Source organism: Sus scrofa, chromosome 15 (assembly GCF_000003025.6).
Source record: "Sus scrofa isolate TJ Tabasco breed Duroc chromosome 15, Sscrofa11.1, whole genome shotgun sequence".
Lineage (NCBI taxonomy): Eukaryota > Metazoa > Chordata > Mammalia > Artiodactyla > Suidae > Sus > Sus scrofa.
The window spans coordinates 59024911-59049366 of NC_010457.5; positions in this window are offsets into that span (position 1 = coordinate 59024911).

The following is a 24456-nucleotide window of genomic DNA, read 5'->3' on the forward strand; positions in this document are numbered from 1 at the left end:
AAAGCTCCAGACCATCTAGACCTGGCCCCTGGGCTCTGGTCTAGGGTGATGGGCCAGAGGCCACACCACTTTGGTCAGAAAAGTCCGGGTACTTGGGAGAGATCTTGAGGGCCCAGGAGGAGGCAAACCGTGGTTCCTTCCCCCCACCCCCACCTGTCTGCCCACCCTCCTCCCCACCTGTATGACCTTGGCAAGCTCCTCACCTCCCTGTGCCTCAGTATCCCAGTCTCTAAGTGGGGTACCAAGAGCACCCAACTCACAGAGATATGTGAGGAAGAAAAGTTCTTAGACAGCAGATGCTCATGGTAAGAGTTCATGGGCTCATGGTCATTGCCTTCAGTGTCAATACTGTACCCTGCAGCAAACAGGTATCGAGCCTCATCCAAGCCCTTTGTTCAAAGCAGCTACCACAACGAACGCTGGCTCTTTCATTGCCACCATAGATTCTATCCACAATTTGGTGCAGCCGGGCAAGAATTGTCTTCACCACGTGAAAGGTGAAAAACCTGACAGAGCGTCCCTTGGGCCTGCCCCACGCCAGACAGAGTGCTAGACCCTGCCCTGCCTTGAGCACCCTCATACCTTAACATAAGAAAATTCGGTTGTTTTTAAGTCACTGGCCATGTGCACCTGGTTAATCAGAGCAGCCTGGAGCAGGGTGTTGAGAAGGATTCCAGGATTGCCAGTTTAGATTGAAAGTGCTCTGGGGTGGATTAGTGATGCCTGCCATGGGCACAGGCGGGGTGTGAAGTAGTGAGTCAGTTACAAGGGGTGGTTTATGATGGAGACAGAACCCAGATCATTTCTTATTTTAATGAAAATGTCACTATTTGCTAGGAGGTGAATTATATTCTGCCCCCCAAATTCCTATGTTGAAGCCCTAACACCCAGGGTGACTATACTTGAGCATAGGGCCTATAAGGAGGTAATTAAGTTTAAAATGAGGTTTAATAGTAGGATGAGGCCCTGGTCTGATAGGATTAGTACCCTTATAAGAAGAGACACCAAAGGGCACTCTCTCTTTCTCTCCTCTCTCCCTTTCTTCCTCTCTCTCCTGCTACACAAGAACATAGTAAGAAATCAGCCATACCAGACACCTCACCAGAACCCCACCATACTGGCACCCTGGTCTCAGAGTTTCCTCCTCAGAACCATGGGAAAGCAAATGTCTGTTGTTTAAGACACCCAGTTGATGGCATTTGGTTGTGGCAGCCTGAACAGAGTAGATGAACATACCATGTCTACACTTTTGCTGAGCAATCAGGGCCATGGAGTGGAGTTCCTGCATCCACAGCTCTGCTCCTACTGCTGATTCTAACCTCCCTGCAAAAGCAAACTGTCACTTCCTTTCTGGGATGCTGAGGGAAGTCCCAGCTTTGCCTCCCCACCCCCTGCCTCCTACTCCCCTGACCTGTGACCTCAGCAGGATGGTCACCTTCATTTCTGAGAATCTAAGGGGAAGGAAGAGACCGTCAGAAGCTTCAGAAGAGCCCCCAGTTCTCCTATGCATCCTCAGAGCAGCCTCTTGGGCTCCCAAACCCAGGCCAATCTCCCACCACCCACATCTAGTCCTCAGAGCAGCCATCAATCCTGAAGACATTGGCCAATGGGGACCTGCTATAGAGCACGGAGAACTCTACCCAGTGTTCTGTGATCATCTATGTGGGAAAAGAATCTGAAAGGGAATGGATGCGGGTACATGTATAACTGAATCACTTTGTTGTTTGGCAGAAATTATTGCAACATTGAAATCACTGTACTTCAATAAAACTCTAAAACATAAACAAACAACAACAAAATAACCCCCAAACATGAAACAAAACAAAAATTCCTAACGGCACCCATCTCTCTCTCACCACGGCCTCCTGAGTGGGTGGGAAGATCAGTGGCACCAGTAGGGGCCCCAGTCCTGTGCATGTCCTGGGAGGTGGGCGGAGTACTAACTGTGACCAGCACTGAATCCTTCATCCGTCAGCAGTCACTGTCAGGATGGCCAATGCCAGCTCAGTGACTGCTGCTGTGTGCCTGTGGGCCCCTGCCCACTGCACTTCTCAAGGGCTCACTCCTGTCCAAAATGGGGCTGGATGGTCGTGGGTCCTGTTCACAGGGTCACCAAGAAAATGAAGCACACACCCAGGACAGTGCCTGAGCAGCTGGGCACCCCACAGTTTGTTATGCTTGTCATGTTTGTTTGCCTGTTTGCTTTTCTTTTTAGGGCTTCATCTGCAGCATATGGAAGTTCCCAGGCTGGGGGTCAAATCAGAGCTGCAGCTGCTGGCCTACACCACAGCCACAGCAACACTGGATCCAAGTCACATCTTTGACCTACACCACAGCTTGTGGCAGTGCTGAATCCTTAACTCTGAGCAAGGCCAGGAATTGAACTCACATCCTCATGGATACTAGTCAGGTTCTTAAACTGCTGAGCCACATTGGGAACTCTCTATGCTTGCCGTGTTGTTCTTAAACCAGAGATTTTTCACTGGTGGCCCCACTGAATGTTCCTGTGATCTTGTCACCAACATGTTCAAGTTCCTGTCACACAATGAGGCCCAAACAAACTGAAACATCAGAATTTGGAGCAGAGGAAGGTTTATCCCAGGGCCAAACAAGGAGAATGAATGGCTTGTGCACAAAACCATTGAACTCAAAGGTTTGGGGGGGAGAAGTTTTTAAAGGCAACATTTGGGGTGAAGGCTGCAGGGGGTGTGACTTTCTTGTGATTGGTTGATGGCAAGGTCGCAGGGCGGTGCCCCAGGAATCTCTGTCATCAGCCTGGCATCTCAGCAGGTAGCATCATCCACCAGGTGGAGACCTTAGTTCCAGCAGAAGAAAGTATATTGCTATGTGTATCCCCTGAGGAGGAACCAGCATCCCACTGTAATTGCCACCCTGTAATTTGATTGCTCCTCCTTGCTTCTGTGTTCCCTTACTTCTCTGATTAGCAAATATTTGAACCTGCCCTTTGGTCCTCAGGGAAGGTTCCAGGAGGCTGAAATCTTTTCCCTACAAATAAGAAATGGGGGACACTAAAAAGATTTATATCCAAGAGGGTCCATGGAGTCCACCTCACCTTCAATCCATGCACAGTGGTGTCATTAACCCAGGAAGTAAGGAAACAGGGCGTCCAGGAAGTTGAGTCCATGCAGGTCATCTGAGAACTAGGAATGAATCCCTTTTCCATAGCCCATGGGTAGGGCTCTCAGATGGTGCCTTCTAACAGTGGGAGTGCAGGCTACCTCAGTGGCCAGGGAAGGGAACATTACCCAGGCCAAGCGGGAGCAAAGGAGGGACATAGCGGAGGATTAAAAGCCAGGGAAGCATCCCTTACAGAGAACCTGGGTGCCTGGCTGAGGAGGGTGCTGGCCCAGAACAAGCCCTCATCACTTGCTCAGTGACCCTGGGCAAGAGCACAGGGAGGGATGAGAGACGGGCACCAGGCTCTTCTCACGTTCTTGACAAAGACACCATACAGCCCGCCTGCCTGGACAACTCGGTCGCCATCAGGGCTGGGTTTTCCATTCAGTCAGGGCTTGGAGGGTGCTCCCCCCCTCCAAGAGTGCTGACCACCAGCTTTCCAGGCCTTTCCTGACATGAGGGAGCAGATCTCCCCAAGTAGCTGATGTTACAGCAGGTGGATAGCTGGGTATGAGCAGAGAAGCGGGACATGGAGCTGGATGGTAGGAAACCAGACATCATGCAAACAGCAGGGTCCATGGCAGACAAAGAAAAGCAGGAACATCCAGACTGACAGAAAATCTCAGATTTGGGGTGATAAGAGCCCTAGAGGCAGATGAAGAAAGGTGGAAAAGGGCATGAATCTCCAGTGTCTGAATGTAACATGTTGCTCATTATGCTCTCATTACAATAAAATTGTAATAAAATTAGCTATGCAGAAAAGAAGTACCCATCATGCACCGATGCCATGACGCTTCCAATCAAAGCTAAATAAAGACAAAAATCCCTCCTCTCTTCGGGAAGGTGGAGCTGGAGTGAAAATTAGGGAGCATGACCCCCAAACCTCTCCTTCCTGGTGAATATTCTGCCTATGCAATTGAATGCCCCATATAACCTGCGTGCCAAAGAAACGCAGGGCAGCCACTCGCCTCTCTGTCCACCTCTCTTTAAGAGCTGTATTTCTCACTTAAAGAAATCCTCACTTTACTTTCTCAATTTCCATTTGGTTCCTGAACTCCGTCTGCAATAGAACATGCACCTTCTCTTGGGGAATGCTGATTCCATGGTCCATGGATGGCCAGCCCTGAGAGAGGGAAGACAGTGGGGGCCAGGCCTCCCACCCCCATGGGTCATGTGACAATCACTTCTGCCTCCATGCTTCCTGGGGCTTCAGCTGCCCAGGCTTCTGCCTCCCCAACCCCATCTCAGGCCCCAGATCTCTGTCTGGCCAGTCTGTGGAGCATATATGAAGGACAATTTTGAAAATAAAGCCCAGGATATAAATACAAACTCTAAGAGTTCAACGTTGTTCCTCCTTTGAGGACTTTCTCATTCATCATCTGCCTTTTCAATAGCCCTGTAAGGTGGTTTGGAGAGAGTGCCATTCTATCCATTTTGCAGGTGAGAAAATGAAGTCCCCATGCACGAGGGTTACTAATGTAGCTGCTATAACAACCAAAAAGTCTTGCTTAACACAAGAAAAACTTATTTCTTATTCATTCAAACCCAGTGCAGATGCTCTGTCCGTGACTCTCCTGGACAGTTTCTGCCATTTGGGGAATGCACTGTCTTTGGGGCTCTTTGGGGCCCTCCTTGGACCCACTGCATGCTACTGGTCAATCCATGATAGTGTGGAGAACCACACAGATGTGGTTTAGCCAGGCCTGAACTTTCAGCCCATATCCCACCAACCAAAGCACAGTCACATGACCCCATCTTGACCACAAGGGAGTCTGGGACAGGTAGTCCAAGTGTGCCTAGGAAGAGGAATTGGGGTTGAGGGTTTCAGCCCAGATCCTGCCAGCCCCGGGTTTGAGGCCCTGGCTCCCTTCACCCCACCACCCATCCTCTACACACATCCGCTCTGAGTCTGCTTCTGGGACACAGGCTGAATGAAGACTGTTCAAACTGAAGCCCCACATGTGGCTTTAGCTACAGGATGTTTGATCAATTGAAAACCAGAGAAGTGTAAAGAGATAGGAAGACATTTCCATTCACCTAAGAGGAGATTGCAAGGAAGGAGATTAAAACCACATTTGAACTACAGAAAAAATAATTGGCAAAATTCCTGGAATCCAAGTACGTTCCTGTAATGAATGGAATTCTCTCAACTGCACAGCCATGTGCATCTGATTCCAGGAGGCTCAACTTAATTGCAACTGAGCTGAATATTAAAGTTGCAACTCTCAAGTACAGCAACAGTTGCCTAATTACAAAGCCTCAGGAGGTGGGGGTCTATAATCAGTTTTTTAAAAAAGATCTCCTACACGTAGCACCTTTCCACAAGGGGCCCCTGGAATCTTTCAAATGTTAATTAACGTCATTTTGGGAAGTCCCAGGCATGTGAACTTCTGCAACTGACAAAAATTGAAGTCTCTGTCAGCAGAATAGGTGTGATGCAGATACAAAACTGTGTGGACATGGGTTCAGGGTCCAAACTACAAAAAGGAGGGAGCAAAGTTATCATGCCAACAGGAGAGAGGAGTATGCCTTCCAGGTGGGGTGGGATGGGAATCAGGGGACCCAGAGGCCTGGCTCAATTATGGCCAGCTTCAATTTCCAGAACATTATGGGTTCATGCAAAGAAAGGCCTCAAAATTAGAGTTAGGCAGTCAGGTGGGGGTGTCTGCATAGCAGAGCTAGGACATCAGAAAGCAGGGAAGAGCGCTAAGGAGACTCCAGTATTGACCCCCAGGGCCACCGAGCATCCGCTGAGAAGCTTGGGTCTGGAAGGAGGACCTAGCCCTGTGGGAGGAGGTGGAGACGCTACTAGGCAGGGAGCAAATGGGACAGGATCTCCTCTACCTAAAAGGGAGGAACACCAGGACAGGTGACAATGACAATTGGGGAAAAGCTCCCAAGGGAGTGGTAAAGCATCTACAAAGAGCTTCTAGAACAGCCTGGTCACTCCAAGTACTGCAGGAGTGTTGGGGTGCCTGGCAGGTAAGTGGGTATTGGAGCCTGGTGCCATGTGAGTGTACCATCCCAGAAGGGACCCCTCCACTGGTGCCATGAGCAGCCCAAATTGAAGATTTATGAGGAAAACAAATTACTGTTATTGGTAGCAATAAATCTCGATATCCTAATAACAATAAATAATGACTGAATCTTGTGTTGGCTTTTTACAGTGACAGATAACCAATACAATTCCCAAATGTCCCTTCCCACTGGGGGGATGAACCCAAGGGCCCCCCAGTTCACCGCCCCCAGGTCAAGGCTGGCAGGTAAAGAACTCATGGACCCAACCAGGAAGGGGTGTCCTGCAGTGTCCCACAGGTACCAGGCTGAGCTCCCACAAAGAGGAAAGGGTGCGCCATCACCCAGAGTCTGGGAACCCTGGGATATGTGGGGCTGCAGTAAGGCAGGCTCAGGCAGGGCCTAAAGCCCAGTGACAGCCAGACGGCCTGCCTGCCACTCTGCAGGGAATTCATAATATCTCCCTGGAGGATATGCATCTGGCCAGGAAGGCAAGCCCGGCTTCAGCTGTAGACAACCGTTCCCAGACCTGCTGTCCGGGTAGGGGCCAGCAACGTTCCCACATAAGGATGCTGTCCTAAGCAACAGCTGCCCTAAAGAGCAGCCCCATTAAGTAGAGACTGGGCCAAGCAAGACTCCAGTCCTTAGCTGGAGGGAGGTGGAAGAGGGCTTTGAGCAGCATACCAGCCAGGACACCAGCCTCAGAGGGTGGAGCCAGCCTAACCTGGAATCTTAGGGGAACTGCAGGTCCCAGGCCCTCTTCATCCAAGTCTCTTCCCCCCACCCCTGCTTCCTCACAGGTTGGCAGGAAAGCCAAGGTCAGGTTTCAGGGAAACCTTCCCACAAGAGACCCTCTTCTGACTGCATGCAGATGGCCATGGCATCTCAACCCAGCCTCTCTCTGCCCATCTCAGCCGTGAGCATACCCTGTAGAGAAATTGCAGACGGAAGTGGCAAATCTTGCAAGAAAAATTCTGGACATGGGAAAGTCAAGGAAAGAGCTGCTGTTCTCACACCCCCAACTTCCCTAAAGAGGGATTAGCAGGGTAGGCAGGTAATCAGCTGAAGAAGAAGAACACCTCCCCCAAAGCAAGAAGGAGGGGCACCAGGCCACTACCCAGCACCCAGCCTTACAGGGGGACCAGGTAAATTGATGAGCTGGCAGAGTTTTCCTTTAAAAGTGACCCTTTCTGTGATCATATCGCAGAACCAGATGTCTAGCTTTGTCAGAAACATCACACACAGACACACAGACACACACATCATAATCAAAATTTGAGAATATGATAAAATTGAGCTTTTTAAAAAATGTTTACATTAAATATTTCAGTGTGACATCCATGGAAACCTTTTAAAACAATATTTTGGAGTTCCCTTGTGGCTCAGCTGGTTAAGGATCTGGTGTCATCACTGCTATGGCGCAGGTGAATGCTGTGGCATGGGTTCAATCCCTGGCCCAGGAACTTCCACATGCCTCAGGTGCAGCCAAAAAGAAGAAGAGTCTAAAAGCAATATTTTGGGAGTTCCCATTGTGGCTCAGCGGTAATGAACCCACCTAATACCCATGAAGATGTGGATTCAATCCCTGGCCTCACTCAGTGGGTTAAGGACCCAGCATTGCTCTGAGCTGTGGTATAGGTCACATCCCACCTTGCTGTGGCTGTGGTGCAGGCCAGTGACTACAGTTCCAATTTGACCCCTAGCCTGGGAACCTGATATGCCACAGGTGTGGCCCTAAAAAGACAAAATAAACGCAATATTTTGGTGCCTAAAATGTGATGTCATTTTCTGTGGCCTTTTTCTAGTACCAGGTACCCTGGGGCAAGGTCCCCTGCCACCATCCCCGGCACTGGAGAGGCCTGGTAGGAGCATGGCTCTGCACCAGATCAGAGACTGGGTGGGAGGCCTGGGAGGGCCTGGCAGGGCGGCCTCCCTCAGGCAACATTTTGGAATAATCCCCACCCCCACCCTGACCTTGGGGTGGGACTAACTAGGAGCCTAGAGCCAAGGCTTTCACAGCTCTCAACTTCCAGGCAGAGTGGGGCCTGAAAAGGAAGCAGACATGCTTGGAATTCCAAAAATGCACCCTTGTCTCAGGCCTCTGCCTGCTTCCCCAGCCCTCCCGGGACTCCCAAGAGTGGGGAGTGGGGCCCAGAAAGCAAGCCCAACCCCCACTTCTCCTAGAAACAGAGCAGAACTCACACCCACCCCTTCACCCCACCTCCACCAGCCCCCAGTCTAGCCTTGAGATTTCCTGTGCACACCCCCAAAGCTGCCTGTGTGCCCAGTGGTCCAGCTCCAAGGACAAAAACTGACCCTGTCACCCCATGACGCAATCTTCAGTGACATCCCACCCCCACCCCAGCTCTCGATCTTCAGAAGGGAGCCCCCCCCATCAGCCTCCTGACAAAAGGGGTGGGTGGAAACCATCCTCTGACACCAACACCAGGCAAACTCCTGTTTTTCCTTAAGAGCTCTTCCGAATTCAGCTCATCCAGCAGAACTTCCCTGACATTGGCCCTGAGAAGTCAGGGGCTGGTAGAAAGAGGGGGCATACCCAGCAAAGGACACATGTCCCTCACGAATCCCCAGAAACTGGTCTGGCACTGGGGGCACTGGGGGCATCTGCCACCTCTAAGAAAAGGGTATGGCCCTGAGACCCGGCTGGACTATCTCCAGCAGGCAAGTGTGTGCCCACGACAGTAGACAGAGGATGGCAAGCAGCTACAGCAAAGGGAACACAGCAGAGGATGGCAGACAGGACACAGCAGCCAGCGATAGAAGACAGGACACAGCAGCCGGGGCACAGCACACGGGGGGACGAGAGACAGGGGATGGCAGACAAGAGGACAGGAGACAAGGGACAGTAGACAGGGGACAGAAAACAGTGGACAGTAGACAGAGGATCACAGACAGTGAATAGCAGACAGGACAGAGCAGATAGGGGATAGGAGACAGGGACAGCAAGCAGGGTATAGCAGACAGGGGACAACAGACAAGGGGACAGCAGACAGGATTCAGCAGCCAGGAGACAACAGACAGGGTACAGCAGACAGGACACAGCAGAAAAGGGACAACAAACAGGGTACAGCAGCCAGGGTGCAGGAGTCAGGGGACAACAGACAAGGGGACAGAAGACAGGGGACCACAGACATGGGACAGCAGGCGGTAGCCAAGACATGGAAGAAAGGGGACAGCAGCCAGGGAACAAGAGCAGCCAGGACACAGTAGACAGGACACAGAAGACTAAGGATAGCAGACAAGGATACAGATAGGACAACGGCCCTCTTTCTGGCACCTCTACCTGAACCAGAGACCCTCTCTGCAACCCTCTTGGTGCCCGAGTCTGATGTCAGCTGTTTGAATACAAATTGCATTTTTTTCTCCCCCTCATCACTACTTTTAGTCATGTGGGTCAAATCTCCTTCAGGCATATCCAAGTCCAAAAAAAATCCAGCCCCAAAGAAAAGTGCCCATGTATCTGGTCTCTAAAACTCACCCTATTATCCCTGCTCCCCTCCCCCAGGGCTGGTCGAGGATCAGGACTGAGAGAAGGAGTCCACAGCAGGCTCAGAGCTACCACGTCCAGTGACTCACAGCAGGAGCGGTCCCCTGCCTGCTTGGTGAGGCTCAGGCCAGAGGGCTGAACTGGCCTGCTCAGCCCATTCCTGGAAGGCCTAGTCCCAGGAAGGACACCTGCTCCCTCCCAGGCTCTCCTCATGGGCAGCTCCAGCATGGAGCTGGGTTAAGGCAGCCACAATCATCCTCCTCTGCTTGTCAAAGTGCTTTGGGGAAACACAAACATTCAGTCCATCAAAAAAAATAATCATGATATTATAAAATCTATGATACTGTCTGGGGAACCCCTGGACTGACATTTCCATGGGGGGGTTAAAAGTCAAAATTATTTTCATGAATAATAAAGGGAGCGTGCACACGTGTGTGTGTGCGTGTGCGTGTGCGTGTGTGTGTGTGTGTAGGGGCCTCATCTCAGGCTGATGGAGATTAAACCACACCGTTTTTTCCTTTTTTTTTAAGTTTTATTGAAGTATAGTTAATTTACAGGGTTGTGATAATTTCTGCTGTACAATAAGGTGACCCAGTCATACATGTACACACATCCATTCTCTCTCAGATTCTTTTCTCACAAAGATTATCATAGACTACTGAGTAGAGGTGTCTGTGTTATACGGCAGGTCCCCGCTGGCCAGTTGTTCCATATAACTCAGTGTGCATATAACAATTCCACCCCACCCACAAACACACTCACACGTTTTTTTCAACAGTTCTGGAGGCCGGAAGGCCCAACTCAAGATGCTGGCAGAATTCGAAGCAACATGGATGCAATTAGAGATTATCATCCTAAGTGAATTAAGTCGGGCAAAGACAAATACCGCATGATATCACTTCTTAAAGTAGAATCTAAAACATGGCACATGGGAGATCCCATTGTGGCTCATTGGAAATGAACCTGGCTGGTATCCATGAGGATGTGGGTTCTATTCCTGGCTTCGCTCAGTGGGTTGAAGGATCTGGCATTGCCACGAGCTGTGGTGTAGGTCACAGGCGCGGTTCTGTGACTGTGGTGTAAGCCAGGAGTTGCAGCTCTGATTTGACCCCTAGCCTGGGAACTTCCACAAGCAGCAGGTGTGGCCCTAAAAAGCAAAATAAATAAATAGGTAAACAAACAAATAAACAATATGGCACAAATAGACCCATCTATGAAACAGAAACAGGCTCACAGACCTGGAGAACAGTCTTGTGGTTGCCAAGAGGTGGTAGGGTTGGGGGCGAGGCTGGGGTCAGCAAATATAAACTATTACACGTGGCGGGGATAAACAACAAGGTCCTAGGGTACAGCACAGGGAACTATAGTCGATGTCCTATGATAGACCATAATGGGAAAGACTGTTTTAAAAAACAAGGAAAAAAGACAAAATAAAATAAAATAATAAAAAAACAAGGAAAACGTATTTTTGTTTTTCTTTAATTTTGTATCTGTGAGATGATGGATGTTCACTAAACTTATAGCAGAAATCGTTTCATGATATAAGTCACATCCTTATGCTGTACTCCTTAAACTTATACAGTGCTGTGTATCAATTTTATCTCAAGAAAACAAAAGATGCTGACTGAAGCTGTGTCCCGTGAGAGCCCACCTCCTGGCTTATTGATGGGTCTCTCCTCACCAAGTCCTCACAGGGCTGGGGGCCACATGGGGGCAGTGGGAAGGGTCATCTCTCTCTCCTGCACCTTCTTATAAGGGCACTAATCCTTCCTATTCTAATCACCTCCCGAAGGCTCTGCCCCCTAATACCCTCACATTGAAGGTCAGGATTTCAGCAGATGAATTTGGGGGAACACAAAGCATTCAGTCCACCAAAGAGATAACCATGATATTATAAAATCTATGATGCTATCTAGGCTGAATTTTCCAGGGGAATCGAAAGTCAAATTTATTTTCATGATGATTCCAAGACATCATTTGTGTTTTTTACTGTCACTCCCTCACAAATATGCCCAGGAGTTTTGCAAAGGCTGATGACATGTGATACATCCTGATCTGATAGTTAATGAAATGCAAAAGGTGTATTCCCATATTTTACAAATTTCTCAATTTTAAATTGTGAGATAGTGAACACAGATAGTTATAACCATGTTGCTGGTAGGTGTTAAACAAGCTGGTATCCAAACAATAAGCCCCTGATATGTAGCATTTGCCAATTTCCATATTGTAAATATTCTCACCGTGGTAGATTTCAAGCCACCAAAGTAATATCGCTGAACAGAGTCAGGAAAAGACAATCACCTCTAGCCAGCCAGTGACAGACAGCTCCAGTACAGCACAGCCCTGGAGAGAATACACTTAAACTAGAGCTCTTTGGGGTCCTCAATAATTTTTTAAAAGGGTAAACGGGTCCTGAGATCAAAAAGTTTGAGAACCACTGCTCTGCGTCACCCTTGACCAAAAACTGTGCCAAGGACAGCCCCAGGCACAATCAGAACATGGAGCCTGAGGACCTGGTTCCCCAAAGTGCCAAGCTGACTGGGAAGTCCCTCAGGAGACTCAAGCAAGACGAGAGTTAACTGGAGGATCAGATGGTAAGTGTGGCAGGAGGGCCGCTGGCCTGGCCAGCCTGGTCCACTCTGAGCCACTCTCTTCCCAGAGTGAATCCAGGACCCCCCTTGCTGGCCCAGATGGAGCTGCAGGAGGCTGGCGGTTTGGCGTTCCCATCGTGGCTCAGTGGTTAACGAATTCAACTAGGAACCATGAGGTTGCAGGTTCGATCCCTGGCCTCACTCAATGGGTTAAGGATCTGGCGTTGCCCTGAGCTGTGGTTTAGGTCACAGACATGGCTCAGATCTGGCGTTGCTGTGGCTCTGGTGTAGGTCAGCAGCTACAGCACTGATTAGGATCCCTAGTCTGGGAACATCCATATACTGCAGGTGCGGCCCTAGAAAAGACAAAAAAAAAAAAAAACAAGAAGGGGAAGACCTCTCTGGAAGGCAGCAGACTACGCCAATTAAGCTTAACTGTGAGGTTAAGCACTGACCCTGAGACCAGCCTGTAACAGGAGAAGAACTGCTGGGCTGAGGCCCAGGGCTGCCCCACATTCCCCCCATCCCCCCACACACACCCCAGTCTTCCCCCATCCCCACCCCCACCCTGACCAACCAGTTCAACAGGCTTTTTCCCAGTGCCTTCACCGGCCAAGCTCTGGTCTAGGAGCATGAAAGCCCCTCAAGAAGACTAAGGCTGCCCTGCCCTCCCTCGTGGGGGCAGCAAGGAAACCCTGAGGACAGAAGGGCTACAGGGTGTAGACAGTGGCCTGGCCCAGTGGAGGCAGCAGCCACTGCACTGATCCAGTGGGGGGAGGAGGGGCCTCCAGGAAGGACCATGTGCCAGGCTGAGGACAGACAAGAGCCCCAGGGTGGGAAGGGCAGTGCCAGAACGTGAACCAGGCTTGGGACCGGCAGACAGGGGCCCGAACATGGAAGACAGATGAGAATAAAACCAGGCTTGCCTTGAAGGGCAGTGGGTACAGGAAACAACGGCTATGGAGTATAAATTCCTTTTGATCATCCAGCTAGAAACTCCAAGCCGGGAGGTTTCCTGTCCCAGAGGGGCCAGATGACCTGGTTTGTCTCTGTTTTTTTTTTTTACAAGCTCTGCCCAGAAAGTTCCCCCATCCCCCACTCCTAGTACCACTGGGATGGGCGTGACCCACCCTGTTCCACATCCCTCTCCCCCGCCACCCCCCCAGGCCCCACTCCCTGTATCCCAGTCCCAGGTGAATGCCAGTAAATGCCCTTTCGGCCCAGGCAGTGTGAAGGTGGTTTGTTTCAGTGACCAGTAATTAAAAGTCATATTTTCATTTGCAGGAGCATAATCAGCAATGGGAAAATGAGGAAACAGGTCATTGAACAGGAGGAATTAGCAGCTCTCAGGGCTGAGCACGAATGAGCAAACAGTTCATGTTGGCCACAGCATCTCTTCATCTTTGCCATCATGCCCCCATCTACTGACTTTAAAATGTGTCAAGTGACTTTTACACAAACCATCCCATTTAGTTTTCCCAGCCCCCACAAGATAAGCAGAACAGACCCCCTCTCCCATATATATGTATTGTAGGTGAGAAAACAAAGGCTTTGAAAAGCTAAGAAATGTGCCCAAAGTGGGGCCAGGTTTTGCCCCAAGCCTGCCTGACCCCACAGCTCTCAGCCACCAAGACCTGGAGTTCAAGTGTGAGAACCCATGAGCCTCAGACACAATCAGAAACCACAGTACTGCACCTCCGAAAAAGCTGAAAAATGGAAAAATAGGATGGGGTTTCTAAAACCTCCGTTTACAAGCATATTTCACTCCTCAGGTAAAATAAGGCCTTACCATCAACGCTTGTGTCACTCACGTTGAACCTTGGGAAACTTCTCCATTGTCCCAGGGCTGCAGGACTGCTGGACAGGGAGAAAGATGGCCAGGCCCTGGTCTGGTGGAGGTTCAGGTGAGGGTGCCCTGAGCAATGGGCCTGAGCCATGGGCCTGAGCCCACCAGGTTTGACAGCCAGGAAAGAGAATGAGGAACGGCTTCCAGCTACACTCCCAGGTTCTCACTCCCCTGCCAGACCCACAGGAGTGGAGTGAATGTAGGGGGCAGTCTGTTCTCTTGAAACAGGATGGGGCTGAGGCCTGGCTGTGACTGCCTGGGCCACAAGGAAGGGGATGGCCTAGAAGAGCTGTGTAGGGTCGGAGGCACCCCCCAACTTCTGAGAAGGAACAAAGTCTCATGCTGTAGCCCAAATGTCCTGGGTCTTACTGCCTCTGGAGGAGGAGGGACCACAGAGTGATCCCCTCATATTGGCTCATGAACCACCATCCTGCCTTCTGCTGGTCACTGGCCAGAGTGTGTGGTCAGATGCCCACTTGGTCCTGCAATGCCTCCTCTGGGCCAGAGAAGCCTGCACTGTTCCTATAAGCAGAGGGACATGGAAGATGACAGGAGTAATGACTGACATTCTTCAGCCCATTCTGCAATCTTGTCCTGAAGACAGGCTAGGTACTCATGGTGTGTGTGTGTGTGTGTGTGTGGTGTGTGTGTCTACTGAGATGTTTCTCTGAGGCAATTAGTAACTCTGGCTTTGGACTCTCCAGCCTGATCCCCTACAGCCATGCCCTGTGGTGAACAACTCTCAGGTCCCCTGCCCACAGTGTGGGAGTGCACAACCTGGGGACATGTGGCCCACAGACAAGGACACCCTGGCAGCGGGCAGGAAGTCACATGGATTCCCACAAGAAGCAGGCTGAAGTCCCCAGGCTCCCTGAGATGATGTCAATTTTTTTTTTTTTTTTTTAGATGATGTCAATTTCATCACCACCCCTCTAGGCAGCCACGCTAAGGAGCAGCACATCAGGACGTACCTCAAGCTCTCTGTTCTCCAGCTGTAGTCTAAGGAGCATTAATCCTGGAGGATTGCCTGGAGAACACACATTCCACAGACTCCCAAGATCACACCCACCAGAGTGCCGCAGGCCGGCTGTGTGGTTTGGCCCATCAGTACTGTCTGCTGAGGGCTGTTAAAACAGGCCCAGGAAACCATGGTTCTGTTGTTATTATTCTGTTGATTTGTTGGGGCTTCTTTACAATCTTTTTTAACGTAAAGTTCACACAGAATAAGACAGAGAACGAAAAATGTGCAGGCGATGAAATAAACATCTATGCCACCAGCACCTAGAGAATGAAAGAAAACATTTTGCCAACTCCCCAGAAGCCCCTGGTTCCCCCACCCAGGCTTCTTTCACCCAAAGTTTTGCTTACAAGACCTATTCATGTTAATGTGTGCAGCCATGATTCATTTATTTTCATGGCTTAAGTAAGAATCAACTGTGAATTGACTTTTGGGTCCATTTCCCACTGAGGACTATTACAAATATCACTGTCAGGAATGCTCTATACATGTATTCTATATCTATATGTGCACATATAAGAGTTGCCATTGTGGCCCAGCAGGGTAAGAACTTGACATAGTGTCCGTGAGGATGGAGGTTTGATCCCTGGCCTCACTCAGTGGGTTAAGGTTCTGGTGTTGCCAAAAGCTGTGGTGTAGGTTGCAGATGCAGCTCAGATCTGGTGTTGCTGTGGCTATAGCTGTGGCAGGAAGCTGCAGCTTTGATTTGACCCCTAGCCTGGGAACTTCCCTAAAAGGAAAAAGAGTGTGTGTGTGTTTGTGTGTGTGTGTGTGTGTGTGTGTGTGTGTGTGCACACGCGCGTGCGTGCGCGCCCGCGTGTGCACACATATACATACATTTCTGTTGGGTATATTCCAATAAGTGGAATTGCTGGGTCATTGAAAATGGAGGCTTTCCATTATGTGAAATAATAGAAATAGGAGTTCCCATTATGGCTCAGAAATAACGAAACTGACTAGCATTCATGAGGATGCAGATTTGATCCCCAGCCCCGCTCAGTGGGTTAAGGAACTGGCATTGCTGTGAGCTGTGATGTAGGCTGGCATTGCTGTGAGCTGTGGTGTAGGCTGGCAGCTACAACTCTGATTTGACCCCTAGCCTGGGAACCTCCATAGATGGAGGGTACAGCCCTAAAAAGACAAAGAAAGAAGGAAAGAAAGGAAAAAAGAAAGAAAGAAAGAAAGGAAGGAAGAAAGGAAAGAAGAAAGAAAGAAAGAAAGAAAGAAAGAAAGAAAGAAAGAAAGAAAGAAAGAAAGAAAGAAAGAAAGAAAGAAAGAAAGAAAGAAAGAAAGAAAGAAAGAAAGAAAGAAAGAAAGAAAGAAAGAAAGAAAGGAAAGAAAGAAAGAAAGAGAAAGGAAAGGAAAGGAAAGGAAAGGAAAGGAAAGGAAAGGAAAGGAAAGGAAAGGAAAGGAAAGGAAAGAATGCCAAATTGTTTTCCAAAACAGTTGTACCCATTTGCACTCCCACCAACAATGTGTGAGTTCCAGGCCCTCCACATCCTCATCAATACTTGGTCTTGTCAGTCTTTTTCATGTTAACCATTCTGGTGAGTGAAGGTGCTGTATCAGTTAGCTATTGCTGCATAACGAAGTACCCTAAAACAGCAAGAATTCATGACCTCAAGGTCTCTGTAGGTTGGGATGTCAAGAGTGACTTATCTGTGTGGCTCTGGTTCAGAGTCTTTCACAAGGCTGCAGTCCAGGCAGCCAGGGCTGTAGTCATCAAAGGCTTGACTGGGGCTGGGCTGAAGGATCTACTTCTAAGATACACACTCGTGTCAGGGCACAAGGCATCATCTGTACCGCCCCATAGGGATGCCTGATGGTCCCCATGACAGGCCACCAGGCTTCCCCCAGCAAGTGATCTGAGGGAGAGGGAGAGGAAAGGCCACAGTGTGTTTTACGACCTGGTGTTGAAGATGATACACCATTACCTTTGCCATATTCTCTCACTAAAAGTGAGTCATTTAAGTCCAGCCCACACTCATGGGAAAGGAATGAAGTTCTACCTATTGAAAAGAGGAGTATTAATTTGTGGGCAGATTTTTTTTTTTTAAGTACCGGAGGTATTTTATTGCGGTTTTAATCAGCATTTCTCTGACGAATGAGGTTGAATACCTTTTCATGTGCTTACTAGTCATTTGGATTAACTCTTGCAAAGCACTTATTCAAGTCTCCTTTCCAAATCTCTGTTGTGGTATTTGCGTTTTCTTGCTGATTTTTATATTCCAGATATGAGCCCCTGTCAGCTATATGTCCCCACGATTGTGTAGGTTGTGTAATAAATCCACACACCACACACACACACACACTTATATGATCCCTTGCTGGGTCTGCTTCTCTAGTTGAACCCTGACACACCTGGATTATTTTCTCTTTGCCATTTAAATCTAAATCCACGTAGAGTTGATTTTTGTGTGTCAGGTGCAAGATGGGGTCAAGGTTTTATTTGTTCCTTTGTTTTCCATTTAGATACTCAATAACCAGCACTGTGTATTAAAAAGCCCTTCCTTTCCTTTCCCAGCTTTGTCATAAACCAAGAACGTGTCAATTTAGTCTATGTTTCCTCAGCTGACCTGCTTTGGCCACCAAGAAATTCAGTTTCAAATTTGCTGCTCACCCTCAATAATGTGTCAGACTTTGTGAAGTGATTTCAGATATCAGTTTACCACTGACTTTACCCTATAATTCAGCCCTTATTTTTCCCTCACACTGGCACACAGTAGGTGCTCATTAAATCTCAGTTTCCTCCTTTCCCCTTGTTTTGAAAACAAGAGCCCTAGAAATGAGTCGGGCTGGCTGGTTTTTTTGGGGGGGGGCAGGGGGTGGTGAAAGGGTCCCCCAAGCCCTGATGACATTGATGGGAGGGGGGCAGGTGGTCAGTGGAAGTCTGAGCATGGAGAGACCTAGCACAGAAACACAGCATGCAGACCTGGGTGTGAGGGCTGAACAGAGACTGTCCCCATCCCACAGGGACAGAGGGGTCAAGAAGGTGGGCATTATACATAGGCCTTTTTTTTTTTTTTTTTTTTTTTTTTGTCTTTTTGTCTTTTTGTTGTTGTTGTTGTTGCTATTTCTTGAGCCGCTCCTGCGGCATATGGAGGTTCCCAGGCTAGGGGTTGAATCGGAGCTGCAGCCACCAGCCTACGCCAGAGCCACAGCAACTCGGGATCCGAGCCGCATCTGCAACCTACACCACAGCTCACAGCAACGCCGGATCGTTAACCCACTGAGCAAGGGCAGGGACCGAACCCGCAACCTCATGGTTCCTAGTCGGATTCGTTAACCACTGCGCCACGACGGGAACTCCATGGCCTTCTATTTTTAATGAAATCTGTTAAAATTATAAATATCTGATGGGAATACCCCTTTGCCACCATGACAACATTGCTCTTAAGAAAGGGGGTATAAACAACCCCTCCCTGAATGGCCATCATTACTAAGTCCAAAAATAACAAATGCTGGAGAGGGTATGGAGAAAAGGGAATACCCCCCACACTGTTGGTGGGAATGTAAATTCGTACACCCACTATGGAAAACAGTATGGATGTACTTCAGAAAACTAAATATAGAACTACCATATGACCCAGCAATCCCACTCTTGGTCATATAGCCAGACAAAACTTTCCTTTGAAAAGACACATGTACCTCTATGTTCATTGTAGTGCTATTTACAATAGCCAAGACATGGAAACAACCTAAATGTCCATTGAAAGATGAGTGGATAAGAAGATGTGGTATATATACACAATGGAATACCACTCACACATAAAAAAGAACAAAATAATGCCCTTTGCAGCAACATGGATGAAACTAGAGACTCTCATACTAAGTGAGGTAAGTCAGAAAGAGAAAGACAAATACCATATGATATCACATATCTGGAATCTAATATACGGCACAAGTAAAACTTTCCACAGAAAAGAAACTCATGGACTTGGAGAACAGACTTGTGGTTGTCAAGAGGGGTGGGAGGGATTGGGATGGACTGGGACTCTGGGGTTAACAGATGGAAACTATTGCCTCTGGAGTGGATAAGCAATGAGATCCTGCTGTATAGCACTGGGAACTCTGTCTAGTCACTTATGATGAAGGATAATGTGAGAAAAAGAATGTGTATATGTATGTGTGACTGGGTCACTTTGCTTTACAGTAGAATATTGACAGAACACTCTAAACCAACTACAATGGAAAAAATAAAAACCATCAAATAAAAAAAACCAACCTCCCCCCAAGCTATTGTTGTTTTCCATCTCTCCTGTGCCCACGTGATTGTGTAGGGTCTCTCCCACACAGTGTCATCAGGGCTAATGCACAGCAGGGAACCCTGAGCTGCTTCACAAAACGTTATAAACAATGGGCCTTGTGCTCCCACTTCATGGACCTGGCCACAGCCAGAGCACTGGGCACGTGGTGGGAGCTGTACACAGGAGTTTGGAAAAACAGATGTGATACTGGTTAAGTACATTATGATTCTTCCATACCGTGATCTATTATGGAACTCCAAAACCGCATAAGAAATCTCCATATTACACCCTGACACAAGCTCCACCATTCACGAGCTCCACGATAACACTTTTGGGTGACAAAAGCAACACGGAGAATGGGGGGGGGGAGCTGCTGCCTTTTCTGCAAATAAATGGAGAAATGGGGAGTTCCCGTTGGGGCTCCGTGGAAACAAAAAACTAGTATCCCTGAGGATGCAGGTTCAATCCCTGGTCTTGCTCAGTGGGTTAATGATCCAGTGTTGCCATGATCTGTGCTGCAGGTCACTGACACAGCTTAGATCCAGCATTGCTGTGGCTGTGGTGCAGGCCGGCAGCTGTAGGTCTGATGTGACCCCTAACCTGGGAACCTCCATATGCCACAGGTGCAGCCCTTAAAAAAAAGAAAGAAGAAGGAGAAGGAGAAGGAGAAGGAGAGGAGAGGAGGAGGAGGAGAGGGGGGGGGGGGGGGGGGGGGGGGGGGGGGGGGGGGGGGGGGGGGGGGGGGGGGGGGGGGGGGGGGGGGGGGGGGGGGGGGGGGGGGGGGGGGGGGGGGGGGGGGGGGGGGGGGGGGGGGGGGAGAAGGAGAAGGAGAAGGAGAAGGAGAAGGAGAAGGAGAAGAAGAAGGAGAAAAAAAAAAAAAAAAAAAAAAAAAAAAAAAAAAAAAAAAAAAAAAAAAAAAAAAAAAAAAAAAAAAAAAAAAAAAAAAAAAAAAAAAAAAAAAAAAAAAAAAAAAAAAAAAAAAAAAAAAAAAAAAAAAAAAAAGAAGAAAGAGAAAAAAAAAATGGAGAAAAGGGGAAATTTACCCAAACTTTGCTTGACTACATGGAGACTATCTGTTAAAGGATATGCAGAAACATGTGTCAGCTGCCATAGTGAGGAAGACGGAATGGGAGGATGAGGACAGGAGGGACCCTTCACCAGGAGCCTTTCACAGATTTTGCCATTTGAGCCAGTGAATACCCTGCCTGTTCACAAAATCGAAACAATTGTTTGAAGAAAGAAAGGAAAGAAAGGAAGAAACCAGGAAAGAAAGAAAGAAAGAAAGAAAGAAAGAAAGAAAGAAAGAAAGAAAGAAAGAAAGAAAGAAAGAAAGAAAGAAAGAAAGAAAGAAAGAAAGGAAGAAAGGAAGAAAGAAAGAAGAGTAATGAGGCACCAAATTCCTGAAGGGGTGCAGCTCCCCAGCTGGGCCAGGACCTTGGGGTGTGAGGAGTGGGTTGCCAGCAATGGGAAGAGGCTGTCACCCACCAGCGCCCCCCAGCCCAGGCCGTCAGCTCTTCCCTCACAGACACTCTTCTGGCAGGAGCCCCCACTAGAGGCCGCAGAAGGCAGGCCTGCCAGGCTGCACAGCTTCCCTGGTATTCCTCCCCCCACCTCAGCTGCTGGCAAGGCAGCGCTTTTTCTTGGCAAGGCACTCTTTGTGAAAAATGTGGTGGCCACAGGGCTGCATCTGCAGACAATGGCTTGGATGCGGTTTGAACAAGGAAAAATCTCTCTTTGCCTCTGTGCTCCAAATCCCCACTCCCTGCCACAACCACACTGGGCACCAAGCAGCAGAGTGAGGAACAGGCTCTGGGGAAGGGTGCTGGGGCCGTGAGGTCAGCACCCAAGCAGGGGTGGTGGTAGGGAGCAGGCAGAAAGGCCCAGAAAACAGAGCCCAGGAAGAGGCAGCCAGGGTGGGGAGCCCATGGACATACATGTGAATGGGCACGTGCAAGAGGCCTGGGTGAGTGTGCATGCACATGTGTGCACATCTGGGTACACGTGCTTGTGTAGAACAGGCCCAGTGCATATCAGAGAAGTGAGTTTGAGGCTGCGTGACGTGACCCACCTGTGGAGCTCAGCACTTGCTTCACCACTTGCTAGCTGGATTTTAGAATTCAGCGGGCCTACTGGAGGTCCTGTCATGGCTCAGTGGAAACGAATCTGACTAGCATCCATGAGGTCGCAGGTTTAATCCCTGTCCCCGCTAGTGGGTTAAGGATCTGGCATTGCTGTGAGCTGTGGTGTAAGTCGCAGACGCAGCTCGCATCCAGCATTGCTGTGGCTGTGGTGCAAGCTGACAGTTACAGCTCCAATTCGACCCCTAGCCTGGGAATCTCCACATGCCGAGGGTGAGGCCCTATGAAAGATTTTTAAAAAATAGAATTCGGTTAGTTGCTCTATCTATATAGAACATGGGGTAGTGGTGAGGACTCAAGAGATAACTGTGTGAAGGGCCCACACACACACTTTACAGATGCAGACATTCAACAAATGCAGCCCCACCCCATGGCCTTTCTGCCAAGGGCTGCTTCAGTCTGCCCAGACCCCCCACACACCCACACCCACACCAGAGTGATACGGGCTCCTGGGAGGCCCACCCTAACAGAGAAAGTAGATTTTGACACAGAGCCCAGGGGTGATGTAAATACACAGCAGGTTCATGTTAAGATATTCTTGGGGAGGAGTTCCTGTTGTGACTCAGCAGTTTAGGAACCCTACCAGTATCCACGAGGACGTGGGTTCAATCCCACCCCTGGCCTCGTTCAGTAGAGTAAGCATCTGGGGTTGTTGCAAGCTGCAGTGTAGATCACAGATGCAACTCAGATCCTGCATTTCCGTGGCTGTGGTGTAGGCTGGCAACTTCAGCTCTAATTCAACCCCTAACCTGGGAATGTCTACATGCCACAAGTGTGGCCCAAAAAAGAAAAAAAAAAAAAAAAAAAAAGATATTCTTGGGGAGATACGAAAACAGAAAATGTCAAGAAAGAGGCAGTAATTTGACGGCCATGGTCCTGGGGATTTGGGTCTCTTCTTCTGCCTCTGACTCTGGATCCTACTGACAGGACTTTCTGGTCCCAAAAAGTAATGGCTTTCCCCCACAGGCCAGCAGAGGCTGGGGCTCATGGCCCAGGGCCCAGGGTAGGGCTTGTCAGGGACAGGTGGTGAGGCACCAGGGAGAGGGGTCAACAGCACCCATGCCAGCCAGAAATGTTTCCATCCCCTCTCCTTCTGGCCTCCAATGTGTAGTACAGAAGCCGGAGGCCAATCTGCCAGCCCCACACTGAGAGATAGCAAGTCTGCAGAGAGAAGAGGACCACACACATGTCACGTGCCAGCCTCTTCTGTCTGCCCCTCCTGGTCACCCTCCTCCACCCACTGGATGACCTTGAAAGGCTCCCTTGCCCTCTGTCACCACCAGCCAGTGAGAGACACCAGTAGATCTGACCAAGAGAGATCTGGTGTCGATTCCAGCAGCCCCTTCCCTAAGGGTGTGGCCCTAAAAAGAAATAAAAAAAAATCCACCAGAATTTGTTCAAAGTCACAAGGTTTTGATGATGCTGAGGGTGATATTGAAAACCACCATGAGTCCTCCACTGGGAACTATATCTAGTCACTTATGATAGAGCACGAAAATTTGAGAAAAAAGAATGTATACATGTAATGTGTGACTAGGTCACCTTGCTGTACAGTGGAAAATTGACAGAACACTGTAACCTGGCTATAATGGAAAAAATAAAAATCATTATTAAAAAATAAATAAACAGGAGTTCCTGTCATGGCACAGCAGAAAAAAATCCAAGTAGGAACCATGAGGTTGTGGGTTCAATCCCTGGCCTCACTCAGTGGGTTAAGGATCTGGCGTTACCATGAGCTGTGGTGTAGGTGGAAGATGTGGCTTGGATCTGGCATTGCTGTGGCTCTGGCGGAGGGTGGCAGCAGTAGCTTCTATTAAACACCTAGCCTGGGAACCTCCTATGCTACAGTGGGGCCCTGAAAAGTAAAAAATAAATAAAGTTACTCAGAGTACCTAAAAAAAAAAAGAAAGAAAAGAAAACCGTTATGAGAAAGTTCCAGAAGCTCATCCATAAGCATTGAGGTAAGCCATCTACACTAACCTTGTGTCCAGGCTATTTTGAGACATGTGGTAGCACAGAATTTGCACGGAATTAAGTGATGAGCCACTGGGTCATCAAATAGCAGTCTGATTTTTTACAAAGCACAGAACAAATTCTGTCAAAGGCAGGACAGAGCAAACAAAGTTCAAGGAGAAAAATGCACTTGCTGAAAATCCTCAAAGTCTGTGTTAGGTGAGATGTTACAGTTTCTGTATTTGCATGCTTATAGTCCCTCACATTCCAATTATTATTATTTCCTTTTTATTATTATTATTTGTCTTTTTAGGGCTGTACCTGTGGGATATGGAAGTCCCAGGCTAGGGGTCAAATCCAAGCTGCAGCTTCCAGCCTATGCCACAGACACAGCAACACAGGATCTGAGCGACCCACACCATAGCTCATGACTTTCCGTAGTGTAGTGGTTATCACGTTCGCCTCACACAGCTAGTGGCAATGACAGATCCTTAACCCACTGAATAAGGCCAGGGATCGAACCCGCATTCTCATGGATAGTAGTCGGGCTCATAACCCACTGAGCCACAACGGGAACGTCCATTATTTTCATTTTTTTTAACATACATTTGATGGTAATCCAGTTGGTGATGAGTTGAATTTACTTTCAATAACTTGAGTGCAATTAACACAGTTATTCATGGCCAGGGCTACAAGTCTGGATGCCTGGGGGCTGAGGGGCTGGGGGCTTCTCTTCCCTAGTGGGTGGAGCCATATCTGGTGGGCACAGAAGGGCCCCACCCACTGGGGAGAAGCAGGAGATGCCCGAGCAGCTCCCAGCTGATGGTGAGAGAGAGGCGTAGAGCCTCCAGAGAGGGGCTGGCAGAGGGAATCAGAGGCAGCCAGAAGGGAGGATCCAGGTGCCGGCTGAAATGCAGATACTGGCTTCCCTGGGGTTGGAACTGTGCTTAGGTGTGGCCAGGTGGTGAGAGTGGTGGGCAGGATGGAGAGTGCCCTCATCTG